The sequence below is a fragment of the Gavialis gangeticus genome, unplaced genomic scaffold (genome assembly GCF_001723915.1).
Source record: "Gavialis gangeticus isolate Ggan-Ray unplaced genomic scaffold, GavGan_comp1, whole genome shotgun sequence".
Lineage (NCBI taxonomy): Eukaryota > Metazoa > Chordata > Crocodylia > Gavialidae > Gavialis > Gavialis gangeticus.
The window spans coordinates 5,175,666-5,183,440 of record NW_017729013.1 but is presented as its reverse complement, the minus strand read 5'-3'; the positions used below and the strand labels follow the sequence as shown (position 1 = coordinate 5,183,440).

Here is a 7,775-nt window from a genome sequence, read left to right as displayed (position 1 = left end):
CGGGCGGCAGGAGCCCGCGGTCGCGCCGGACGAGCCCTGCGGTAAGAGAAACTTTTTCCCCCCGCCCCGGGCCCTCCCCCTGCTCGCGGGCCTGCCCCGGCTCTGCGGTCGGCCCCCGTCGTGAGGGAGACCCCCCGGTTGTCACCCCTCATTCCGGCCGCCAGCCCTTGGGAAGTCGCTTGAACCTCCCTGGTTGGTCTTATTTAGGACACGGGACACGGCTCCTCCTGGGCACTTGGGACAGGGGCAGGCAGGAGCTGAGGGGGAAAAGGTGGAGGGGGAAAAGGGGGTGCTCTCCCCCCCCCCTTCCCCAGCGCTGCGAAAGGCGGTGGCGGCGCAGCTTAAAAATATCCAGGCTTGGTGCAAGACAGGAGGCACCCCCCGCGCCCGCCGCGAGGAAACCAGACTGCAGAGACAGACGTGCTTTTGCGAGATGCTTTCGCCCTGCAGGAGGAAGGGGAGCCCCGGCAGGGTGAGCGCGGGGCTGCTGTCCCTGCCTCCCTTGCCCGCAGGAAAGCTCCCAGAAGCCGGACGTGGCCGGAGCGTGCCAAGGGGACAGGTTCCCACTTGGGCCTTCCTGCGCGTGGGGATGGGTTCGGGATTAGCGATTAAATCGGCGAACGTGTCGCGCCCGGAGTGCGAAGCGTGGCCCCTCGCCGCTCTGGGAAGCGCTGCGGGGCCGCATCTTGACCGAGGGGTTTCTGGCGGGTGCTGAACTTGCCTTTTCAAAGCAGGCGGGTGGCATTTTGCTGTGGCCGGAAAGCAGGTGCGACGGGTGGGTGCGAGACCCCAAATGTGATGTGGATTCGTTGTCGGGGTCAATCCACATCACCAAAAACGTGTGTGGGTAGGGCATTGCGATGAGTTGCATGTCGTGGGCTCTGTTGTGTGTTTTTTTTTTTGTTTTTTTTTTTGTGTGTGTGTGCATGTGCATCTCTGCTACTGATTTGCAGGACTTTGGGAAGTCACTTTACCTCCCTGTTTCCATCCCTGGTTTGTCTGTTTAGGACGTAAACTCTTAGGGGGCAGGGACTGTCCCTCAAGATGTCCGTATGGTGCCGAGCGCAGTGTAACATGCCGTTAGTAACAGATGAGCCACTTGGAAGTGCTGTGTGGGGAGCTGGCTGAGGGATGAATAACATCTTATTCATATAGTTGCTTTAAATCCAGAAGGATCCCAAGATTTAAAAAAAAAAAAACGTCTGCGGCTGCTGTGCCGGTTGGGACAGCTCATTGACTGCTCCACGTAATCCATGTTTCTGGGAGACTCGCTGCAGCGTTGACTCTGCTGCAGAGTCGCTGCTCCAGCTTCAGAGCTTCCATTTGCGAAGAATAAAGAGCCGAGTCTTTTATGCTTGGGAGGGGAAGCCTGCCAGAAGTGAATGGGATGTCAAACAGACGTGATTTTTGGCTTGATGAGTTTTGGGTAGCCTGAAACAATAGCCCTGAGAGGCATGAGCTGCCGTGCTCACACCAGCGGCATTCTGACTCGGAGAACTAGTGAGGGCATCCAATGTCGATGTCTGTACTCGCTGCACTGCTGAGGATTTTAGGAAAAACTCCACTAATGCGTTTATCCTGCTGTCACGGATACCTGCCCCCTCATTGAAAACCCCAATTGTCCTCTCACCAGGTGCCAAAACGTCCAGTGCCCATGTCTGAAGCATGGGGCATGTTGCTAACTGTCCAGTTTAGAGGTAATGTAAAAGGAATCGGATTGAATGTAAAATAAAGCACAGGGGATAACATACCGATTATGGCTTTTGTTTTTTGTATTTGATTCTGAGAGAATCTCGGTTTTAAAAACTTGATCCAGACCTGCCATGTGTTGCTGGCAGGCTGCCCCATACTATCATTGAATACTGCTGGGAGGGGGGATATGGTCAAACTTGCTACTGAGCATATGGGGTGTAGCTACTGTACCTGTTCTCTGATAATATTTTTCTCTTCTTCCCTAGGACTCCCATTGTTTAGGCCTCAATCTGGCAAAGACTAGGCATGAGTGTAACTGTATGCCCCGATCTGAGTGAGGCCATTCATGTGCAAAGCTATGCATGTGCCTAAGTCTTCAGTGAATTGGGAGGCTAGTGAGAAAATAATCCCTTTTCTTGGGAGAAAACAAAAGTGTTTAAGAGACTCATCACGTGATGGCTTCATATTTATAACTCGATGAAGCTCTTGCTTGTTTGCATCAGGCTGCTGTCTGGAGGCAGGGGTAGGATTTACCCTACAAGGTTTTCTGGGTGAAGTTTAGCTGCTCAGTGTGCCTGGGTCATCTAAGTCATTAGGCACTGAGGTGTTTCTGGTGCATGGTGCAGGCTCGTTAGATTTTAATGAGATTTTCCTCGTGATTCCAGGGTGCCCGCCTTCCTTTTCCAATTTTTTGCATCTTGCATGGCATTGAGGGAGAGGAGGGATTGCTTTGCTGTTTCATCTTCCTGTGGAGGTAGGCAAGGAAATGTGCTTTGTTGTAGCGAAACTCGTTGCTTGCAAACGACAGATCTAGTCCCAGCGTGGACCTCAGTGCTGTTATATCTACTTGTGTGTGGTGAGGATGGAGGTGGCATGCAGAGCGGTATCCCTGAAAACTTGAGGCTGTTGCTTACCTAAGGCATGTGAAAAGCTGCACCTCTTCTGCAGGACCTGCCTTGTTGTATAGCAGGTCAGCTGTCCATTGGGTCCCTGTTGGTGCTGAGAGTCCAGATTCTTTAGAGCCTGGTGCCTAACATTTTCCATAGCTGCAGTCTCTCTATCCATTTAGCAATATTGGAAGAGCAGGGTGGTCCAGACGCTGTGTACCTAGAGGACCATGCACAACTCTCCTGTGATCAGACTGTTTGCTCCTCGTGCCCTTACAGGCTCATCCTGTGCATGGAACTGTTTGCCTCCATGCAGAATTTACTCAACAGTAGAGGAAGGCACGTAGGGTGGGATACAGAGTATTAATGCCTATAAGTGTCATGGAGCCCAGTTAACAGAGTGGAAAACCATGATCCTAGGTAGGTTGCAGTCTAAAGCTGGAAAAGCTGTTGCCCCACCTGAATCTGCTGTGATTAAAGGGAAAAAAATGTAAATGTTTGGGTAAGAAGATTAAATATTTAAATTAATCATATGCCACTCTGGACTGCCTTCAGCCAGAATGCTTGGCCAGATTTTCCCAGTAGATAGCAAGATCAGAAATATTTGTGGATGCTGTCCTTGTCCACTGGGATTCCTTGCTCTTTTTTTATCCACCCCTCCATTTATTTTTGGGTGCCAAACTATTCTTGGAAGCAAAGTTGAGTGCTTCTGCTCCTCTTTCACCTCCATCTTCTTTGTTGCAGCCTTCTGTGCCAGGGCTTGCCTCTACTTCAGAGGATCGTGTAGCCTGGCTTGCTTAGATCTGTTTATGACCGAGTCAGAAGAGCAGGAAGGAAACCTGCTTAGAGACACATTTAGCCCCTTGATCCCCCAGTGACCTCTGTGTGATGGAGCTCTGCCCAAGTTTAGATCCCCACTGAGATTGGTGAGGCTTGAGGGAGGCATAGGAGTTTGTCTCTGAAACTCCTTGCTGGATTGGAGCTTTAGACCCATCAGATATTGTGTATGACCTTCTAGTACTCAACTGCATGCAAGCAATAACTCTGCCACCCACTTTCCCACTGTCACTGTTTAGATTAATAAAGTCTCTTCTGCTAACAGAACCAGGCAGTGGAGTTGTAGACTAAGAAGAAGGGGCTTCTACTTGAAGCAGTATGGTCCTTGAATAGCCCCTGGCATAACCCTGGGCACTAACGCGTAAAGTCGCTCTTGCAGTAGAGACTCTTGTCTGATTCCACATACGCCCAGAATTTGTGCTTAGTAAAACTTTGAACCTGGTTTCTTATCTTTTGAAACCATCCCATATATGCAACGTATGTAGTTAAATCTCTTCAAAAGGATCTGGGGGGAAAATACTCTTTACGCTTATTCCTGCGCAGCCTACAACCTCAGCTGATCTCTCTGACTATACTGCTAATTCCACAAACTTCAGTAGTGCCATACGGACTTGGAAACATCTGTTTAGCTAGGGCACTGGCTCAGCGCAGGAGCTACCTGATGGGTTTAGCTATGAGACTGGAAAACAGATGCGCTGCCCAACATGATCTCATTTGAAGGGAAAGAATTATTTGGTGCTGTGCTTGACAGTGGCAGTATGAGAAAGTAATCCTGATGCAAAGTTCAGTCTAAAGCCATGTGGCTCTAACATTGGTACTGATCAGTAAAGGTTTTTATTCCCCCTATCTTTTTTGCAGTACTGCAAAGACAGAAGACTGAGACCTGTTTGACACCTCAACCAAATTCATTAGGCACTGTAATTGTTAATAAAGCTACTGCCCATTTAAACTAAAAAAATCAGTAGCCCAAATAACCTAATGGGGGATTCCAATATGCTGTTCCTACAGGAAATAGCTGAGATTTTTTTAGGCACTTATCAATGCAGTGTACTTCCTCTGGGAATTTTCTGATCTGCACCCCAAGGGTTTCATTCTGCACTTGGTTACACCAATGCAAATGGAGTAGCATCAGCATAACCAAGGGCAGGGTTTGGTCCAGAGTGGTGACTTAAATCTTAGTGCTAGTAGTATTCAACTTGGAAAGCAGGCACCAAGGTCATTCACGTCCCAAGAGCGTGTTTATTTTTCTTGCTGTACCAAGACAGGATCCAAACACATGGTGTGGAAATACTGTTGCATTTTTAATTTTTAAAGGAGATAAATTATCAGTCTGGAGCAACACTGACTCCTGCTAGTGCAGACAATGGAAGCTCTAGCCCAAAGTGTCCTGTGACACCTTCTGGGAAGTGTTTAACCTACAGCTTAATTAGTTACACAGTGTGCATGCAGCAGTCTGGAAGTAGGGCATGTCTGCGTCAAGGTGATTGGTACCTGGCCTGGAGCATGTAGCTGATCTTTCAGGAGCACGTGTATGTAGCGCGTCCTTTGCCATTGCTAACTGTTTCCTGAAACTTCAAGGAGAATCTTCTCCTTGAGGGCAAAAGCCAGGCAGAGCTTGAGTTTCCCTAAATAACAGAAATATACCTTGTTCTATGACACACTCTTAACAGGAATAATTGGGACAGGGGCAGTGCGGAGCATGCAGTTACAAAGGACTGTGTAGGAAGCTTCTGTTTCTAGAAGATGGAAGGTGGGATTTTTCAAGTGCATTTGGTGTTTTGTTCCCATCAAAGCGAATAGGAATTTTTACCACTCATTGGGACTAAATTTAAGCCAGCACTGGCAAGATTCCAGCTGAAAGCTGTAAGCAGTGGCCTTCTGGTATTCTTAATGCCCACCAGACAGTTCATAAAACAGAACAGCAGGAGTTGAGAAAAAAGAGCAGCTTGGCAGTAGCATTTTTATCAGGAATACTAACACTTTACGAACTAGACCAGGGTTTCCCAAACTGTGTTGCATGTATCCCTGCTGCTACATGAGTATGATGTTTCACCCATTCACTTGCAAAGATACATGAACCAGTGGAGTTTGGGAGCTACTGAATGGGTCAAAGCACTGCCTAGGCTCTAGATACCACAATGATGAATGCAATGAAAATGCCTTGCTGAACTTTATAGATAGTTTTTTTTTTTGCCTGAAGGTGCGGGATCTGGTTTAACACACAGTTATTTCTGTCCACATTACCTAACACTACTCTTCTGGCTGATTAATTTTTCCTTGTAGCCCTTGAGAGAAATAATTCCAAGCTGCTTCACGTAAAATACAGCAGAGAATATTTTGGGCTTTGTCTTGCAGATCCTTTTTGAGGTGGGGCCAAAGCCCAAAATCAATAAAGGCAAACCCTGGTCTGTGTTGTGGTCTTTGTTTGGCAGCGTACTTAAGCATATGTCTAAATTTGAAATTATGAGTATCCCTAGTGACTGAAAAGGAATCACTTCTATTCACTTAGGCATTTTGCTGAAGCATGGTCTGAAAGAGAAATTTCTCTTACAATTTGAAAAATCTTTACCTTGCAGGGCTATTAAGGAGGAAGGCCTCTACTCAATCACACAAGTCCTAGCAGCTGTGTTTTTTGGAAGAGTCCAATAATCGCATGCTATGTTTCTGGAGTTTGGGGCATTCATTTCTAAAGGGCTTTACAGATTTCACCAATGCATACTTTTTCTTGTGGTATGCTATTACCAAGGACCCTACTCCATGAACCATCTTTGCAAGAACTGGTTGTAGCTTGGTGGGATTTATGTGTGTTTATACAAGCAGGCACAGACTGAACCTTTTTTTGTGCTGTTGCTTTGTCTTTGCTTGGAGCTAAAATCCTATTATGACCATTTTAAAAAGAGAATTACTTCAGCCGGATGAATAGGTGACCATGAAACACCATTTCCCTGCCTTTGCAATTCACAAAGGTATAATCATTGTTCACTAGGACTCAGGCCCTCAGAGGTAATCTCCACCTTTCGCCTGAATCACAAGTCTGCTTTATCTTCATTTTCTCAGACCTGCGACTTCATAAAGAAAAAATATTCTCTCACTTGGAAACTCTTAATAAAAACCTGAAAGGGACCCATTGGGTATTTTTTTTTTTAATACAGGTAATCGGGATGGCCTCAATTATTCTAATTCTCTTTCGACTTCACAATTACCTCTGGAGGTGCTTTCTCCCAGAAGGGAATAAAGGGCAAAACCAGTTTTCCTCACTCTTCACTAACTCAAGAAGTAGGATTAGCAGTTTGCTAAAGAATTCTACTCCCATTTAGGTGTCAAAACAAGTGCACTGACTTTCTTGGGAGGAGGGGATAGAAAGCTGTTTGCATGTTGAGTACTCCGAGCCTTTTGAAAATCTGGCTCTTTCTTGGGACAGTTGGAAGGATGAAAACCCCCAGAGAAACCTGAAAAGTTTGGAAGGGTAACCAGCGTTGGATTAAGGCATGTCACGCTGTAGCTGAAAGAGATTAAGAAGCTTTCCCTGTGGGTCAGGCTGTTCATTAACTACCTTGCAGTGTTTCTTGTCTTTTGCTCTGGAGCATCTGGATACCGGGTGCTTTGAGAGCCTAGGTGGGCCCTGGGTTCGATTAGGTACGGCAGCTCCTATGTTCCGCAATACACGCAGTTCCCACTTGAAAGCCTGCCAAAGCAAAAACTTTCAAAATTGCTTGGTAAGTTCTTTGGGGCACCAATCATCTTTTTTCTTGGTCTGCCACAAATGAGGCCTATTTTTAAGCTGGGATTCTGCATGTAAAGAGGAACGAGAGTTTTGGAGACCTGTATCTCTCTGCTCCCCGCTAGAGGAGATGAGAAGAACCTTTCTTTAGCCCACGTAGATTCACCCTCTAGCTGAGGTAGGAGCAGAGTGGATCTGATTATGACCACAAACGTCATGTGTTGAAAAAACAAAATGGAGCTCACACTTCCTCATTCCATCACCTAAATAACTCTGCAAAGAATAGAGTCCCAAACTGATCATCAGCACAGCAGACTATTTCCATTTTGAAAAATCCCCAAATAAACTCCAGCTGTTTCTTTTCTTAATAAATCGCCTGACACAACGCACACGAGCAAAGTGGTACTCTGAAATGGTAAAGTGTGTGCAGTCAGGTGCTCTCCTACCAATGCACCCCATTGAAATTTCAAAAAAGTAAACAGCTTCCCTTCCATCTACTCTGTGTGGTCAAAGTTAAATGTTGTATGTTTGTCTGGAGGAGAAAACAAATAGAGGGGATGTTTTGTGCGTAGTGGTTGTGGGTGAGAACATGTAGAAGGCAAAATCTTGTGTGTGGTAGCTTGTAATGGCTAGACAAG

At 46.5% G+C, this 7,775-nt stretch overlaps 1 protein-coding gene across 8 annotated transcripts in view; it reads left to right on the top strand.

The window, feature by feature from the left end:
• The first annotated feature begins 6 nt into the window (after window positions 1-6).
• Window positions 7-7,775, top strand: part of GTF2IRD1 (GTF2I repeat domain containing 1) — a 210,023-nt gene continuing 202,254 nt past the window's right edge. For 6 of the 8 annotated variants that reach the window (XM_019511404.1, XM_019511407.1, XM_019511406.1 and 3 more), the window contains exon 1: window positions 7-41. The gene's annotated coding sequence lies outside the window, so the exon portion shown is untranslated. Of the gene's footprint in view, window positions 42-2,383; window positions 2,447-7,775 lie in introns of those variants that run through there. The other 2 variants (XM_019511402.1, XM_019511409.1) reach the window with 2 other exon arrangements.